Genomic DNA, 17,227 nt, shown 5'->3' on the forward strand with positions numbered 1-17,227 from the left:
CTGAGGCTTGAAGAACCCCTGAATCCCTGTATCTAGAAGGATGCAGGTGTCTCTTGTCTAGGACATTTCAAGGAAATATCTTCTCCCTGTTTCCCTGCTCACAACCAATTTACATACATAACAGGGAATCCGTAGGATCTGGAGGCTCAGAGAAAGGTGCAAAAAGGTAGAGTGACAAAAATGGACTTTTAAAATCTGTTCAGTCAGGTATTCTTTGGTTAACAAGTAGAAGAAAGCTATCCTAACCCAATTTAAAAGGGAATGATCAGCCAGGCGCAGTGATGCATGCCTGTAATCCCAACACTTTGAGAGGCCAAGGAGGGTGGATCACTTGAGTCCAGGAGTTGGAGACCAGCCCTGGCAACATAGCGAGACCCCAACTCCAAAAATAATTAAAAATTTGTCAAGCATAGTGGCACATGCCTGTAGTCCCAGCTACTCTGGAGGCTGTGGTAGAAGGATTAATTGAACCTGGGAGGTTGAGGTTGCACTGAGCCATACTTACACTACTGCACTCCAGCCTGGGCGACAGAGCGAGACCTTGTCTCAAAGAATAAATAAAAATTGATTGATTAATTAATTAAAAGGGGATGATCAGAAATCCAGAGGGGAAGATCACAGATCCCAAGTAGAAGTCACAGATGTCAAAGTTGTCAGACCACTACTCTCCCCACCTTTGCATACACCAAAAAAATGGCTGCCACTGCTCACACTACCTGACTCTCCAGCTCTGGTGTCCTCCACTGAGCTAGTGACTCAAAGTTGAAGTCTCTGGGTTCAAATTAGCAAGCAAAATAATTGGATTGGTGCCCACATAAGCAGCACATACACTAAAATTGGACCAATACAGAGAAGATGAGTATAGTCACTATGCAAGGATGACACCCAAATTTGTGAGGCATCCCATGTTAAGTGGGGAAAAAGTATCTGAATGGATTAGGTGTTCTTCTCTGATCCAATCAGCTGCAGCTAGGGAGACAAGGTCTAATGGTAAGTAGCATAGCTGCCCCTGCCAGGGACTCTGTGGCAAGGCAGATTTTCTGAGATGGGGAAGTGGGTAGGGATAAGACAATTAGTATCTCAAATTCCTAGACACCAAATAGGCTGAAATGGACTTTCTGAGTTGGACTTTTTCATCTCTATCTCTCGAGTTGGAGGTTCAGGCTCTGCAGGGAAGAAGCGTCAAATCATATCAGCTTATTCTCCTTATTCCAAAAAAGGCAGGATTTCGGTGTGTGGCACATATAGCTTGGTTATTAAAAATTGGAGTGGTCTGGCCGGGCACGGTGGCTCACACCTGTAATCCTAGCACTTTGGGAGGCCAAGGCAGGGTGATCACTTGAGGTCAGGAGTTCAAGACCAGCCTGGCCAATATGGTGAAACCCCATCTATACTAAAAATACAAAAGTTAGCTGGGTTTAGTGGTGGGCACCTGTAATCCCAGCTACTTGGGAGGCTGAGGAAGGAGAATTGCTTGAACCCAGGAGGTAGAGGTTGCAGTGAGCCAAGATCACGCCACTGTACTTCAGCCTGGGCAACAAAGAGAGAGTCTGTCTCAAAAAAAATAAATAAATAACCAACTAAAACCTGTGTCCAGATAACAGAATAGCTTTTGTTCTTCAGCTCCACATAAAAATATCACTATAGCCAGGCACAGTGGCTCACACCTGTAATCACAACACTTTGGGAGACCAAGGCAGGCAGATCACCTGAGGTCGGGAGTTGTAGACCAGCCTGACCAACATGGAGAAATCCTGTCTCTACTAAAAATACAAAATTAGCTGGGCGTGGTGGTGCATGCCTATAATCCCAGCTACTCAGGAGGTTGAGGCAGGAGAATCACTTGAACCTGGGGAAGCGGAGGTGTGGCAAGCCGAGATTGTGCCATTGCACTCCAGCCTGGGCAACGAGTGAAACTCTGTCTCAAAAAAAGAAAAAAAGAAAAAAAGAATATATATATATATATATATATATATATATATAAAAAGAATATATATATATATATATATCACTACAGATTGATTGATTGATTGAGTTAGAAACAGAGTCTGGCTCTGTCACCCAGGCTGGAATGCAGTAGACTGATGATAGCTTACTATCGCCTAGAACTTCTGAACTCAAGCTGTCCTTCCCCTCAGCCTCCCGAGTAGCTGGGACTACAGGCGCTTGCCACCACGCCCCCAACAACTTTTTTTTCTTTTTGGTAGAGATAGGGTTTTGCTATGTTGTCCAGGCTGGTCTCAAACTCCTGGACTCAAGTGATCCTCCCATCTTGGCCTCCCAATGTGCTGGGATTACAACTGTTAGCCACCATGCCCAGACCACATAAAACTATCCGGAGAGGAGCGTGTCCCAGACCCGCGCCCACCAGGCGGTCCCGTCCCCTCCCATCCCATCTCACCCCACCGCCGCGCCCGCCAGCCATGAGCTCCAGGCAGTTCAACAAGGACTCCTCGTACCGGCTGTCCGCCGAGGTCAAGAACTGGCTCCTGTGCTAGAAGGAGGCAGAGCTCTGCAGCTGGATCCAGGGACTCACCGGCCCCTCCATCGGCCCCGACTTCCAGAAGGGCCTGAAGGACGGGACTGTCTTACGCACACTCATCAACAAGCTGCAGCAGAGCTCAGTTCCCAAGATCAACCGCTCCATGCAGAACTGGCACCCGCTAGAAAACCTCTCCAACTTCATCAAGCCCATGGTAGGGAAGGCATGAACACTGTGGACTTGTTCGAAGCCAGCGACCTGTTTGAGAGTGAGAACATGAGGCAGGTGCAGGTGTCTCTTCTCGCCCTGGTGGGGAAGGCCAAGACTAAGAGGCTGCAGAGCGGGGTGGACATCGGCCTTAAGTACTGGGAGAAGCAGAAGCAGAATTTCGACGATGCCACCATGAAGGCTGGCCAGTACGCCATCGGGCTGCAGATGGGCACCAACAAATGCACCAGCCAGTCGGGTATGACTCCGACGGCACCAGGAGGCATCTCTACAACCCCAAGAACCACCTCCTGCCCCCCATGGACCACTCAACCATCAGCTTCCAGATGGGTACAAACAAGTGTGCCAGCCAGGTGGGCATGACAGCCCCCGGCACCCAGTGGACACCAAGCTGGGAACCGACAAGTGTGACAACTCCTCCATGTCCCTGCAGATGGGCTACACGCAGAGTGCCAAGCAGAGCGGCCAGGTCTTTGGCCTGGGCCGGCAGATATAGGACCCCAAGTTCTGCCCTTAAGGCACAGTGGCCAACGGGGCTCCCTCGGGCGCCAGCGACTGCCCGGGCCTGATGGAGGTCCCTGAATATCCGCCTTACTTCCAGGAGGAGGCTGGCTACTGAGGCTCCCAGCACGCTCTCTCCCCACAACATCTCCCCGTCTGAGTTTTTGGGTTTTTCTGTGTTTTCGTCTTTCTTTTTTCTTAAGCTGTTCAGTGTTGCCAATCAACCCAGGGTCTGTGAGTGGCGGTATGGGATCAGGGAGCAGGTCTTTTTCCCCCTTGCCTTGGTCCTTCGTAGGACTGAGCCACCGGGCTATGGGGGAAGGGGTCAAAGCCATATCCCATATGTGTAGGGTGAGGGTCTCTGCCGGCAAGTCCAGGCTGTGGGCCAAGCTGTGCTGGGGAGAAGAGACTTAGGCTTGGAGGGAACCAGTCCCGGAAGGTTTCCGGTTGCCTTGTCTCTTCCCCATTTTGTCAGCCTATCAGTTTGTGGTTTCTCTACCCGCAGAAGTTTCAGGAAGTATTAACAAAAGAAAAATACTTTTTTTTTTTTCCCCCAAGGAATGGGGCAGGGACAGTGGAGAGAGTGCTGGGAAATGAGTCCCCTGGGAAAGGGGGCCTGGCCACCATGCTAAATATCTCAGGCTGCCAAGTGGCTGCATTTCCCTAGCACCCTCAGACCAACAGACCTCAGACCCTCAGACCTGCCCCAGGGCCGGTGGAAAGGGGGGCCCGTACAATGAAGTGGAATTCTGCGTTGTTGGGGCTAAGCCTGACCCCCTCTCCATGCTAACCACCCCCCTCCACTATGGCCTCAGTCAGTTTTGTTGATGTTGTTGTTGTTCTTGCCCAGGCTGGAGTGCAGTGGCAAGATCTTGGCTCACTGCACCTTCACCTCCCTGGCTCAAGGGATTCTCCTGCTTCAGCCTCCCAAGTAGCTGGGACTGTAGGTGCTCCACCACGCCTGGCTAATTTTTGTATTTTTATTAGAGATGGAGTTTCACCATGTTGGCCAGGCTGGTCTCAAACTCCGGGCCTCAGGTGATCCACCCACCTCAGCCTCCTCAAGTGCTGGAATTATAGGTGTGAGCCACCATGCCCGGCCCCTCAGTAGGTTTTAAGGAGCCTCCAGCCCTCCTTCTCCCCTTCTGGGCCTGACCAGCTATACTGCTCCATCTCCCCTGGCCATACGCCCTACCAAGTACTACACAGGGACCCCCACCCAGGAGCCCTGCCCCATGAGATAATGTGAAATATGACTGTGGACCAAACGCAGTAAAACCTCTGTAAGAAGAAAAAAAATGTGTGTGTGTGTGTGTGTGTGTGTGTGTGTATCTCCTGAGAGAGAATATATTTATACTCATAGTTTATTATTCCAATTATTCACGTTTTTATCTTTCTCAAATAAGAAGAGTGCAGAATAAGCCAGAAACAGAAGTTAAATAATTTAATATTTTCATTCTATTGCCCTAATTATAATACCATTCTATATTATTAAAAACACACACACACATCAGGCAAGGTGGCTGACGCCTGTAATCCTAGCAATGTGGGAGGCCAAGGTGGAAGGATCACCTGAGATCAGGAGTTCGCGATCAACCTGCCCAACATGGTGAAACCCCGTCTCTACTAAAAATACAAAAATGAGCCAGACGTGGTGGCATGTGTCCGTAAGTCCCAGCTACTTGAGAGGCTGAGGTAGGAGAATCCCTTGAACATGGGAGGTAGAGGTTGCAGTGAGCCAAGATCATGCCACTGCACTCTAGCCTGGGTGACAGAGCGAGACTCCATCTCAGAAAAAAGCAAAAACAAAACAACAACAAAACACACACACACATACACGCACACACACAGAACAATCACATTTTACTTCTGATTTTTAAATTTGTGGTGATCCCTTCCTTTTATTAATTGGCTGGTCGGGCGCAGTGGCTCAGGCCTGTAATCTCAGCACTTTGAGAGGTCAAGGCGGGTGGATCACTTGAGGTCAGGAGTTCAGGCAAAATGGTGAAACCCAGTCTCTACACAAAACACAAAAATTAGCCAAGTGTAGTGACGTGTGCCTGTGGTCCCAGCTGCTCAGGAAGCTGAGGTGGGAGGATCGCTTGAACCCAGGAGGCAGAGGTTGCACTGAGCCGAGATCGTGCCACTGCACTCCAGCCTGGGCAACAGAGTGAGACTCCGTCTCAAAAAATAAAATAATGAAATAAAATAAAATAAAATAGGCCGGGCACAGTGGCTCACTTCTGTAAACCCAGCACTTTGGGAGGCCAAAGTGGATGGATCACCTGAGGTAAGGAGTTTGAGACCAGCCTGGTCAACATGGTGAAACCCCGTCTTTACTAAAAACACAAAAATTAGCCAGGCGTGGTGGTACATGCCTGTGATCCCAGCTACTCGGGAGGCTGAGGCAGGAGAATCACTGGAACCTGGGAGGCGGAGGTTGCAGTAAGCCAAGGTCACGCCACTGCATTCCAGCCTCTTGCTCTTGCAACAGAGCGAGACTCCATTGCAAAAATATATTAATAAATAAATAAAATAAAACAAATTGAAAAATAGAATAATAATATTTTCCAAATGTTAAAGGTGTTGCTCCATTGTCTTTAAGCTTCCAATGTTGCTGTTGCGAAGTTCAATGCATTTTGATTCTTTGTCCTTTGATTGTGACCTATTAAACATTTAAAATCTTTTTCTTTTTTTTTTTGAGATGGAGTCTTGCTTTGTTGCCCAGGCTGGAGTGCAGTGGCGTGATCGCAGCTCACTGCAACCTCCACCTCCCAGTTTCAAGTGATTCTCGCAGGAGTAGCTGGGACTACAGGCAAGTGCCACCACGCTTCTCTAATTTTTTTATTATTTTATAGAGATAGAGTCTCATTATGTTGCCCAGTCTCCAATTTTTAAAAAATCTCAGGCCGGGCGCGGTGGCTCAAGCCTGTAATCCCAGCACTTTGGGAGGCCGAGACGGGCGGATCACGAGGTCGGGAGATCGAGAGACGATCCCGGCTAACACGGTGAAACCCCGTCTCTACTAAAAAATACAAAAAAAAATAGCCGGGCGAGGTGGCGGGCGCCTGTAGTTCCAGCTACTCGGGAGGCTGAGGCAGGAGAATGCCGTAAACCCGGGAGGCGGAGCTTGCAGTGAGCTGAGATCCGGCCACTGCACTCCAGCCTGGGTGACAGAGCAAGACTCCGTCTCAAAAAAAAAAAAAAAAAAAATCTCAGCAATCCTAGCTTTAATTTCCTAGCTTTCTTTTTTAGTTCTTTGAATTCTCCTCATTCACAGTATTCTGGTTTTGTGTGATTGTTCTGTTTTTTTGTTTTTTGTTTTTTTTAATGGATAGAGTGCTTTCTCTTATTTGTATGGGATATAATAATGGTCTTATCCTTGGAAGTTTCCTTCTACTTCCTGCATTATTTCTGTTTCCTCTGGTTTCCTTTTTTGCCTATTTAACTTTTTTTTTTTTTTTTTTTGGAGACAGAGTCTTGCTTTGTTGCCCAGATTGGAGTGCAGTGTTGAGATCTCAGTTCACTGCAACCTCTACGTCCCAGATTCAAGCAATTCTTATGACTCAGACTCCCGAGTAGCTGGGATTACTGGCTCGCATCACCACGCCTGGCTAATTTTTGTATTTTTAGTAGAGGCGGCAAGTTTCACCATGTTGGCCAGCCTGGTCTTGAACACCTGGCCTCAAGTGATCTGCCTGCCTCGGCCTCCCAAACTGCTGGGATTACAGGTGTGAACCACTGCATTCAGCCTATTTACTTTAGTTTCTCTTTCTCTCTTTAATGTTGAAAGCTCTCCTCAAATATCTGACACTTGACATTAGTATTTAAGCTTGAAGCATTACAAACGGATGGTAAACTCTTGACTTGTGGACTTGTGGTCCTCACGATAGGAAAACCAAGTTCGGTTTTTTAAGTTGGAATGAGTCTTGACTGTAGATACACACGTCTTTTACTTAGGGCTACTTCACTTCTACAAAGTAGAAGCTTCCTAACTCTGGGAAACATAAACCTGATTCTGCTTTTTTTTTTTTTTAGACAGAGTCTCACTCTGTTGCCCAGGCTGGAGTGAAGTGGCGCAATCTCAGCTCATTGAAACCTCCACCTCCTGGGCTCAATCAATTCTCTTGTCTCAGCCTCCTGAGTATCTGAGATCACAGATCTTGTTGCCCAGGCTGGAGCGCAATGGTGTGATCTCGATTGACTGCAGCCTCTGCCTCCTGGGTTCAAGCGATTCTCCTGCCTCAGCCTCTGGAGTAGGTGGGATTACAGGTGTGCGACACCACGCCCAGCTAACTTTGTATTTTTATTAGAGACGGGCCAGCCTGGTCTTGAACTCCTGATCTCAGGTGATCTGCCCACCTTGGCCTCCCAAAGTGCTGGGATAACAGCGTGAGCCCCCACACCCAGCCTGAGTTACCACTAATTTTAAGAAGATAAACATTATAAATGATGAAAAATTAACAGAGTAAATAAAGTTTTTGTAAATATACAAAAGGAACCTGTACACTTCTCAAAAGGCCTTTAAAAAATATCTCTGCAGGAAGAACTGATTCTCCTGCAGAGAATCATTAAAGTGAAACAGTTAATGTTGATGAAGCTACAAAATTAATGGCTCAGCTGTAATACAGTGGTGAAGCATCTAATTCCCCCAAAAGACCAATAAATTATAAATGTTTTATATAAAAAAAACTTACTATGAGCAATAAACTCAGTAACTGAATTTGTATAAATATTTGTCCTCAGAAAACATGGGCTTTTAAATTTCAATCTGACAGATGTTTTGAGATAGTGATTTGTGGGACTCTAATCATGGGGTCAGACCCCAATAATACTGATTAATGGGACCCCTTAACTTTCTAACTTTGTCTACCAGTGGCCTAGAAAGACTAGGGAAGTTTTGGGAGTTTTGGGGACTTCATTTTGTAAACTCTAACTAGCATCACCCCTAGACCCAGCAGGAGGGGCCCCTGCCCTTAACCCTGCATGTCACAAATAAATGCCAAAATGTGTTTATTAAATGACACACAGATACCTTTGTTACTTGGAATCCAGCATACAGGCTGGCATTGTATGACTTGCAAACTTAAACATCCACTCCTGGAAATAACACCTATTAGACCCCAAGGAAACACTTCACATCACTTGTTCTATGTCTACAAAACAAAAGGGAACCGAATACAAATGCCATGGTTTCTGCTGCTGTTGAAGTAGGAGAAAGACCTTGCTTCGGAATGTGGGGAGGATTCTGAACAGCAGAAACAGTTAGATAAGAGAAAAGACAAAATAATTAGCTTGTCAAGTAAATTCTTCCTCTCAGTGTGAAAGCAATAGCTTTTGGCTTAACAGAGTATCTTTTCCTAGTGTCAAGCATTTTCTTGCTTTTCTTAGGACACCAGAGATGCTCACAAATTAGGATGAAATTTCAGATGGGTAGCTGAGAAACATTCTGCAAAACTGAGCACTTTTATATTATTCTTTTTTTTTTTTTTGAGACGGAGTCTCACGCTGTTGCCCAGGCTGGAGTGCAGTGGCCGGATCTCAGCTCACTGCAAGCTCCGCCTCCCGGGTTCCCGCCATTCTCCTGCCTCAGCCTCCTGAGTGGCTGGGACTACAGGCGCCCGCCACCGCGCCCGGCTAATTTTTTGTATTTTTAGTAGAGACGGGGTTTCACTGTGGTCTCGATCTCCTGACCTTGTGATCCGCCCGCCTCGGCCTCCCAAAGTGCTGGGATTACAGGCTTGAGCCACCGCGCCCGGCCACTTTTATATTATTCTTAAATGTTTGTATAGATGTAACAAAGTGTGATACTGATTCTTTACATTTGCAGCAAAAGTGACACGGAATGTTAGAATTGCAGATAGTTTTTTTTTTGTTTGTTTTCTTGAGTCTCACTCTGTCACCCAGTCTGGAGCATAGTGGCGTGATCTTGGCTCATTGCAACCTCCACCTCCCAGGTTCGAGCAATTCTCTTGCCTCAGCCTCCCCAGTAGCTGGGATTACAGGCATGTGCCACCATGCCTGGCTAATTTTTGGATTTTTTTAGTAGACACGGGGTTTCACCATGTTGGCCAGGCTGACCTCAGGTTATCTATCCACCTCAGCCTCCCAAAGTGCTGGAATTACAGGCATGAGCCACTGTGCCCAGCTCGAATTGCAGATAGTTTAATTTTATTAAAATGTTTAATAAACTGGCCGGGCGCGGTGGCTCAAGCCTGTAATCCCAGCACTTTGGGAGGCCGAGACGGGGGGATCACGAGGCCAGGAGATCGAGACCATCCTGGCTAACACGGTGAAACCCCGTCTCTACTAAAAAATACAAAAAACTAGCCGGGCGCGGTGGCAGGCGCCTGTAGTCCCAACTACTCAGGAGGCTGAGGCAGGAGAATGGCGTGAACCCGGGAGGCGGAGCTTGCAGTGAGCTGAGATCCGGCCACTGCACTCCAGCCTGGGCGGCAGAGCGAGACTCCGTCTCAAAAAAAAAAAAAAAAAAAAAAAAATGTTTAATAAACTTTCATTTTCTTTTTTTCTTTCTTTCTTTGTTTTTTTTTTGTTTGTATGTGTGTGTGTGTGTGTATGTGTGTTTGAGATGAAGTCTCACTCTGTTGCCCAAGCTGGAGTGCAATGGTGCAATCTTGGCTCACTGCAACCTCTATCTCCTGGGTTCAAACAATTCTCCTGCCTCAGCCTCCTGAGTAGCTGGGATTACAGGTGCCTGCCACCACGCCCAGCTGATTTTTGAATTTTCAGTAGAGATGAGGTTTCACCATGTTGGCCAGGCTGGTCTTAAACTCCTGACTTCAGGTGATCTGCTCGCCTGGCCCCCCAAAGTGCTGGGATTACAGGCGTGACCCATTGTGCCTGGCCTTCATTAAATTTTCAAAAAATTAAATTAAAAAACTTTAGCCTTATCTACATAATTTTAATTTTATGTTTTGTTATTAATTTTAGTTCATTTATTGATTGTTTTAAAGTTTTAATAGATAATCAAGGTTAGAGGAAATATAGTTTTTGGAAATATCTCAAAATAATTTCCTGATTATTTTACAATTTCCATAAAATAATGTAAATGTAATATAAAATGGAAATGTAAAGGTTTTTTATCATTCACTTTAATGCATATTTTATACACTGTAGGGATCAAAGGAGCGCTTTCCCCTTGACCCTCTGAGGGTTCACTGAAAATCGTCATGAGGCAGTTTAATGGTAGAACAGGCATACAAATTTATTTAACAAGTACATAACGAGCACAAGAGGAAAATCACAGAGTCATTCCCCACCCACATTGTGATTCAGAAGCTTATAGACCACGCTAGCAAAACAGGTTGTGGAAGTAGGGAAAAGAATTCTGTTACTAGGGAGAATGAATGGATTAGGGAACAGAGATTAAATTGTACATGATCCTGTGAAAAGCTATGTTCAGGAAAGCTACATTCCTGGTCTTCCAGGGAGGAGAAAAAAATTAATTTTTTTTGATGGTCTAGATCTTAGGAAGATAAAGAAACTCCTATTTTACAGAGGGTGGGGGTAGGGAGAGGTGTAAGTCAGAGAGACCTTGAGGCTTCCTCAGTTCACCAAGCCATATATGGTGGTATCGGTTTCTGAGCTCCAACAATACTTTCTTTTTTATTTTTTCTTTGAGAGAGAGTTTCGCTCTTGTTAACCAGGCTGGAGTGCAATGGTGCAATCTTGGCTCACTGCAACCTCCGCCTCCCCGGTTCAAGCGATTCTCCTGCCTCAGCCTCCAAAGTAGCTAGGATTACAGGCGCCCAACACCACACCCAGCTAATTTTTTGTATTTTTAGTAGAGGCTGGGTTTCACCATGTTGACCAGGTCAAACTCCTGACCTCAGGTGATCCACCTACCTCGGCCTCCCAAAGTGTTGGTATTACAGGTGTGAACCACCGCGCCCAGCCTCCAACAACACTTTCTAAACAATTACTTTTTCTTTCTTTCTTTCTTTTTTTTTTTTTTTTAGAGACAGTCTCACTCTCTTGTCCAGGCTGGAGTACAGTGGCTCAAACATAACTCACTGTAACCTCAAATTCCTGGGTTCCGAGCAATCCTCCTGCTTCAGCTTCCCAATTAGTTGAGACTACAGGCATGAGCCACTGTGCTAGCCCAATTACTTTTTTAATCATTTAAATGACAGAATAAGTATAGTTGAGATTATAACATAAAAAGTAAATACATAAAAAGAAAATACAGGCCAGGTGCAGTGGCTCACGCCTGTAATCCCGGCACTTTGGGAGGCTGAGACGGGGGATCACTTGAGGTCAGGAGTTAGAGACCAGTCTGGTCAACATGGCGAAATCCCATCTCTACTAAAAATACAAAAATTAGCCAGGCATGTTGGCAGGTGCCTGCAGTCCCAGCTACTCCAGAAGCTGAAGCTTCAGAATCGCTTGAACCTGGGAGGCAGAGGTTGCAGTGAGCCAGATCATGCCGTTGCACTCCAGCCTGGGCAACAAGAGGGAAACTCTGTCTCAAAAAAACAAAACAAAACAAAACAAAACAAAAGAAAATTAATGTAATTCAATGTAATCTGAGGCATTACCGTGTTGTTTCTTTCTCCATTACTTTAGCTTCTATTTCTTCTGTATTTTGCAGTAACAATACTGTATCTTTACATGTTGTTTTACAGTTTCTTTTTTTTCTTCTTCTTCTTTTTTTGAGACACAGTTTCACTCTTGTTGCCCAGGCTGGAATGCAATGGCACGATGCTCACCGAGATGCTCACCGCAACCTCCGCCTGCTGGGTTCAAGTGATTCTCCTGCCTCAGCCTCCCGAGTAGCTGGGATTACAGGCATGTTCCACCACGCCCGGCTGATTTTGTATTTTTAGTAGAGACAGGGTTTCTCCATGTTGGTCAGGCTGGTCTCGAACTCCCGACCTCAGGTGATCCGCCCATCTTGGCCTCCCAAAGTGCTGGGATTACAAGTATGAGCCACCGCACTCGGCCTACAGTTTCTAAAACATTTTTCTCACTTACAGTCTCTGAAGTCCCACAACAGCCTTGGGCAGTAAAACTTGCATTGACATTAGAGAAAATCATGTTTTCTTTTTCTTTCTTCTTTTTTAAATAGAGATGGGGGTCTTACTATGTTACCCAGGCTGGTCTTGAACTCCTGGGCTTAAAGCAATCCTCCCGCCTCAGCCTCTCAAAGGGATGGGATTACAGGCATTAGCCACTGTGCCTGGCCAAGAAAACCATGTTTTCAACACCATCAATGTGACAGATTTGTGAAACCAGAGGAACGCTGGTAAACATTTAACAACTGGTGTTTAACAATCACCCAGCTGAGGGTATGGAGAACCCTGATTATAGTTTGCCAATTTCACTGATGTAAATAGTCACAACATGGCTAATTTCAAACCACCACTGTGATGTCAACTGACTCCCCAAATTTCTGAGAGTGTAACGATTAGCTCTCACAAACAGTAGGAAGCCAGTTCCAGCACACTACTTGGTCACTTTACATTGAATCTAAGGCCAGGTATGGTGGCTCATGCTTGTAATGCCAGCATTCTGGGAGGTTGAGGTGGGCAGATCATCAGTCCAGGAGTTCAAGACCAGCCTGGGGAACATGGTGAAACCTGGTCTCTACTAAAAATACGAAAATTAGCCAGGCGTGGTGGCGCTTGCCTGTAGTCCCAGTTACGTGGGAGGCTGAGGTGGGAGGATCACTTGAGCCCAGGGAAGTTGAGGCTGCAGTGAGTCAAGATGGAGCCACTGCACCCCAGCCTGGGTGACAGAGTGAGACCCTGTCTCAAAATAAAAACAACAAAACAAGTTTCCATATCTTGTTTTTATAAGGAAAGTAGTTTTTGTCCCTTTCTTTTTTTCCTCTTCTTCCAGGCTAGACTGTGGACAGATTAAGTCAGCTTCAATAATGAGAATAAAGATTTTACTCTATGGTCAAAATGGGTTAGAAGGAACCTGGTTCCCTGAATGATCTCATGGAACAGAGCTGCCCACTGACCCTAGACTACCTGCCTACCTCTGTACTGTTATGTGAGAGAGAAATAAACCTTAATCTTTGAGTTATTGTATTTGGGGATCTCTTTGCTATAGTAGCTTAGTGACTTCTCAGAAGAGGCAACATTTAAGCTAAGATGTAAATGACAAGAATGAACAAGCCATACCAAAAGGGAGAGAAAGAGCATTTCAGATAAATGAAAATGACCTAAAGGGAGACAGGTCAGTATGGATGGAGTACAGAGAGTGAATGGTAGAGATGAGGTTGGAGGATAATTAATTCAGGATCAAATCACATAAGGATTTGAAGGCCAGGGTAAGAAATTTTTATTTTAAGTGTAATGGGAAACCACTGGAGAATTTTAATAAGTGTCATAATTGGGCTTATGTTTTAAAAACATCATTCCATCTTGGGCTATGGAGACATTTAAAAAAATGAAAACAAAAAACAATCACTCTAGCTGCTCTGTGTTAAATCAAGTGAGGTGGCAAAGTGAAGACAAACACTACTATAGTTAGAAAGCTACAGTCATAGTTCAGGGGAGCTAATTTTGTGCTCTGAACTAGGATGGTGGTATAAATGAAGGTAGAGAGATCAAATTCTTGAGATGTTTTAGAAATATCAACAAGGCTAATTATGAGTTGGATGTAGGACAATGCAGGAAAGAGTGGAATCATTGATGATTCTGAGTTTAAGCAACTGCTATTTAACGAGGTGATTTGTTGTGTAAAGAGTGGACCATAAAGAGGTAAGAAGAGATAAGAGTGGAGACAAAGAGGTCAGCGGGAAGCTTGAGTTGAGGACAGCTGAGTTTTTGTTAATTTGTTTTTGCTTTTGTGGGGAGGAGGTAGATTTTGCTGTGAACAGCTCTTTTCTAGTAATGTTAGCTTCTATGTGCTTGTTAGGCATTCAAGTAGTCAGGCAAGTGTCTCAAAGGTCTGAAATTCAAGGAAGATGTCTGGGCTGGAGATATGAATTTGAAAATCATTAATATTATGAGCGGGTCATAAAGCCATAGACTGGATGATGTAGGTCATCTAGGGAGAAAATGTATGTAGAAAAGAGGGCAGAGGCATAGCCAAGAGCACTGAAGCATTGGGAAGAAAATTCCAAGGAAAACCAAAAAAGAGAGATGTCAGGAAAGACTGGAGACTTGCTTCTAGAAGGCAGGCATAGTTAATTGTGTCACAAGCTATTGAAAGATTGAGTAAATGGGGATTGAGACCATTTACTGGTCTCAATGGCTTTGGCAACCACTGGCTTTGGCAAGAAGTGGGCTTTGAGAAGTGCCATTTCAGTCAAGTGCTAGGAATAAACACCCATCTGGAGAATTTGAAGGAGAGATGAGGAGGTAGGGACCACAAGTATAGACATGTCTTTACATCTTTTAGGGAGTTTTGCTGTTAAGGGAAGCAGAGAAATTGGGTGATAGCTGAAGGTAGAAGTGGGGTCAAGTAAGGATTTTTTAAAATTTGAGTAAGATCTTACTAGGAATGATTACCAAAGAGAATAAAGGGAAGGAGTACAATCAGAGGTATCTTAAGAAGGCCTAGTGAATGGGAGTCCTTTAAGTAAGTGTTTTGTGTGCAAAGTGCTATAGCCAATGAGGCATTTTTATTTTTATTTATTTATTTTTATTTATTTATTTATTTATTTTGGGATGGAGTTTCGCTCTTGTTGCCCAGGCTAGAGTGTAATGGTGCGATCTCAGCTCACTGCAACCATCACCTCCCAGGTTCAAGCGATTCTCCCGCCTCACCCTCCCTAGTAGCTGGGATTACAGGCATGTGCCACCATGCCTGGCTAATTTTGTAATTTTAGTGGAAACGAGGTTTCTCCATGTTGGTCAGGCTGGTCTCAAACTCCCAACCTCAGGTGATCCACCTGCCTCCCAAAGTGCTGGGATTACAGGCATGAGCCACTGCGTCCAGCCAAGGCATGTTTAAAAAACTGGAAGTGTGGGGAAAAAATGGTCACTATTGATAGAAATGGGGCTGAGAAAGGAAATCATTTTAGAAACAATGATAAATGTATTTTTGACATATTGAGTTCAGGAAAATATTTAAGCAAAGATTAACCAACTTAGTACAAGGGATTTTTATTTTTATTATTTCTATGATCCGAAGAGAAACCAGAGTATACAAGGAATTTTGAGCTTCAAGATAACAAGAAAAATGATATATTTGACAAAGGACGAATCCAGTTGGTAGACTCTATTTAAATTATCCTGTATCAAATTAACAAGGATTTACTTTGCCAAGATTCTTGGCACTTTTATATTAACTTAAATTGCACTGGGAAAAAAGTATAATAGTAGTTGAGAAGCAACTAATTATAAGCAATTATAAGCCAAATTATGTTTATACCACAATTAGTGTTTGAGGTGGTTTAGTAGGTAGATTCTTCAATAAGCAACCATCAAATAATTGAATAGCTTGTAAAACACAGAAATACTTCTTTTATCTTTATTCCAAGTAGAGTAACCACATTCTTTTATCATTATAAAATAAGCAACATTTATTATCTTTTGTCCCAATCCGCAGTTTGAGTTGGATGCTTATAAAACCCGGCAAGAGGGCTGGGCGCGGTGGCCTCCCAGCACTTTGGGAGGCCGAGGTGGCCAGATCACCTGAAGTCAGGAGTTCGGGACCAGCCTGGCAAACATGGTGAAACCTCCTGTCTACTAAAATACAAAAATTGGTTGGCGTGGTGGCATGCACCTGTAATTCCAGCTGAGGCAGGAGAATCGCTTGAACCCAGGAGGTAGAGGTTGCAGTGAGCCGAGATCACGCCACTGAACTCCAGCCTGGGCCACAGAGTGAGACTCCGTCTCAAACAAACAAACAAAAAAAACATGGCAAGAGTAGTGTATGTACCTAGCTCACAACATAGCTTCTTTCAACAGGTTTCACGGAGACATGTGAATCCATGTTCTTGTAAGACAAGTGCTATTCTGCAGGGTATCTAGAGTGCAAACCCAAACCATGTCTTTTTCAGTGGATTTTTCATGCTGACATCATCTTACTTCACTTTGGGGAAAGTTTTTTTCTAAGGAAGATAGCGAAAAGTCTTTTTGTCTTGCGACAATAGCAATTTTTATGTCAGCTTGGGTTTTTTCCTCCCATATTTCCAAGTAAAAGTCATAACTTTGTTACCACAATTTTGCCATCTGAGGTTAAACTGTTTGACCGTGGCTTGACGACTATTTTACACTTAATATTTATAAAATATTAGACTGATAGTTCGTTAAATTACCACCAGTGATAGCTCTGGAATCCGTGTGATATTAATTGCCAGGTAAATCCTTCTTAAGCACATGAGAAGATAGCACTGTAAATTTTGGGGGGTAAGGAGAACCTCCATCAATTAATACATCAGCTTGATAAAATTCAAAGAAAAACATGATCAAATTTCAGATTATATTTAACACATTCAGTTTCTAGAAGTAGTTTTGCTGAATAAATTCCCACCAGTTGAGCTAATGGAGCAACGGAGTTGCCAGTGTTTCCCGGCGGCTGCTGTGCTCAGTCAATTCGGAGGCATGGCGAGCCACACGGCGGGAGGTGGGTAGAGCCGGAGCCCTCCAAGGCTGGGCGCCACGTTGCTTTTCTCTTCTGAAATGAGAAGACAATGCTTCTGGCTATTGTATAAACCAGCCGAGGACTGCATTCATTCGCACGTCAGCCAAGGCGTGAGCAGAATTAAAGCGCCTTCTAATTCGACCCCTGGCAACGTGCGCGTCACGGACAAATGTTTAGTTTTAACGCCTGGCTGCGTTCGCCTTGGGAAAACACACTTTAAAGAATGGCCAAGTACCTCAGCAGTCGCGGTGAACTGCACAAGATTGAAAGCACCACGCCAACCCAGCGCTGGCCACCGTCCCCGCTGAACCCCGCCAACACCGCTAAGGACCCACCCATGTTTTCTGCTAATCATTTTTTTTCCTAAACAGCTCTGCACAGCCTTTCCTCATTCGGTTCCCGCTCTCCCCACCCACTCTGCATTCGACCCGAGGTTTCCAGTCCCCAGCTGGA

General features: G+C 44.9%; 1 non-coding gene and 1 pseudogene across 1 annotated transcript; both read left to right on the top strand.

Annotated features, from left to right (window-relative positions):
- The first annotated feature begins 806 nt into the window (after positions 1-806).
- On the top strand, positions 807-913 carry LOC114677813 (U6 spliceosomal RNA). Its single transcript, XR_003729257.2, has one exon. It is a non-coding gene; the product is annotated as a U6 spliceosomal RNA (small nuclear RNA).
- Positions 914-2,423: 1,510 nt separating this feature from the next.
- LOC696876 (calponin-2 pseudogene) lies at positions 2,424-3,329 on the top strand (annotated as a pseudogene).
- The last annotated feature ends 13,898 nt before the right edge of the window (positions 3,330-17,227 follow it).

This window comes from Macaca mulatta, chromosome 4, assembly GCF_049350105.2.
Source record: "Macaca mulatta isolate MMU2019108-1 chromosome 4, T2T-MMU8v2.0, whole genome shotgun sequence".
In the NCBI taxonomy this organism is placed as follows: domain Eukaryota; kingdom Metazoa; phylum Chordata; class Mammalia; order Primates; family Cercopithecidae; genus Macaca; species Macaca mulatta.